This window comes from Myotis brandtii, unplaced genomic scaffold (assembly GCF_000412655.1).
Source record: "Myotis brandtii unplaced genomic scaffold, ASM41265v1 scaffold122, whole genome shotgun sequence".
NCBI classification, from domain to species: Eukaryota; Metazoa; Chordata; class Mammalia; order Chiroptera; family Vespertilionidae; genus Myotis; species Myotis brandtii.
Genome location: NW_005354255.1, coordinates 1,856,866 through 1,858,650, shown reverse-complemented (window position 1 = coordinate 1,858,650; position 1,785 = coordinate 1,856,866).

Here is a 1,785-nt window from a genome sequence, read left to right as displayed (position 1 = left end):
CCAGGGACGGGGCCGCCGCCGACTCCCGGCGCGACTGCGAGCCTGAGTCCTGAGCCCGGAATGACGGGCCCGGGCTGGAGGGAAGGGGGTGGGGGACGGATGGCGAAGCCGGAGTCTGGGGACCCCGAGCTCTGCACCCCGGGCCTGGGGGCCTGGACCCCAGGTGTGGGGTCTGGGTTCCCTCCCACTCCAGAGCCCGGGGCGAGGATTCCAGAACCGGATTCCACAGCAGAAGGCCAGCCCGGGACTCCAGGGTCAGGGTTTGGGAACTTGGGCCGGAACCTGGTGATCCCCATAAGGTTTTGGAGGTGGGTAGTGCTGGAACTTAGGGAACGGCTTTTTGTTCCCATAAGTAAACGGAATCATGGAATCGGTAAATATTGATCCTCTCCTGGCACTGGGACTGCCCCCGAGTCCAAAACAAAGGCCCTGCTCTCGGGGCGCTGACGGGCAGAGGAGGGAGACATGGTCTGGAAAGACAATAAGTGTGGTGAAGAGGGCTTGGGGGCCTGTGGGGTAGGAGGGGGCATTTTAAATAAATAAATAAATACATATATATATTGATTTCCGCGAGGGAGAGAGCGAGAGAAACATCAATGACGAGTGAGAATCATTGATGGGCTGCCTCCTGCACGCCCCACAGTAGGGATCCAGCCTGCACCCCGGGCACGTGCCCTGACCGGGGATCAACCCGTGACCTTTTGGTTCGTAGCTGGACACTCAACCACCAAGCCAGGCCCCCCGGACGGGAGGGGCTGCAGGTGTAAACAGGGTGGGCCTCCTGGAGAAGGTGGCCTGTGAGCAAGGACTCGGAGAGAAGGCAGGAGCGAACCAGACGAGCACGTGGGGAGGAAGCCTTCGGGGGAGGGGCCGCCGCGCACAGTCAGGTTCTAGGCACGTGGACGCGGCCATGAATGAGAGCTCTCGGTGATGGTAAAGCAGCAGCGGAGGTTTTCCTGGTTTCGACCCAGCGGCCAATCCTCCCTGCAGCGGATCCTCAACAGCCACTGTTTCACGGGAGAGACGGAGGGGAATGAACCCAGCGCCGCGTTCACGCCAGTCGCACCTGCCGCTCAGCCTGCACAGCGCTCCTGCTCCCCCCTTAACGGCTGCAGTGACCTGGGCCAGAGCCCCCGGGTGCTCCTCACGTCCCACCCACCCCTGCAGATCCCGGGTGGGCGAGGGGATGGTCAGGGGGTCAGTCTTTCAGCTAATTTATTTTACTCTGAGATTGTGAGACCCGACGCTTGCTTCATGGCCTACACATGTGAGAGAGAGTCTTCGGACGAGGACGAGTAGCAGCTGCACCACCTGCGCCCTCACCTCTGCCACCACTGTCAGATCATCGCAGATCGTAGCCCCTTCATGTGTCTCGCTTTGTGCTGGTGGTGTGACCAACTGCTGCACTGGGGTGCAAATGCCAGGCCTGCTCCCCTCTTCTGGGTTTTGTCCGCATGTTGTAATTGTGCAAAAAAAAAAAAAAAAAAAAAAAAAAAAAAGAGGCAGATACTATAGAAGGGGAAATACATGTAATATAACATTAATGCATCAGTTATCTCAGTGGTTCCCAAACTTATTTGGCCTACCGCCCCCTTTCCAGAAAAAATATTACTCAGCGCCCCCTGGAAATTAATTATTTTAATTTTAATAGCAATTAAACAGAAAGATATATGTATTAATGTTTCTACCCTTTTCATAAAATATAGTAAAGAAAGGTGTAAATTAGAAACATTGAAGTTTGAAATTATGAAACTATTTATTGAACTCAGAATAGAAAGGTAATAC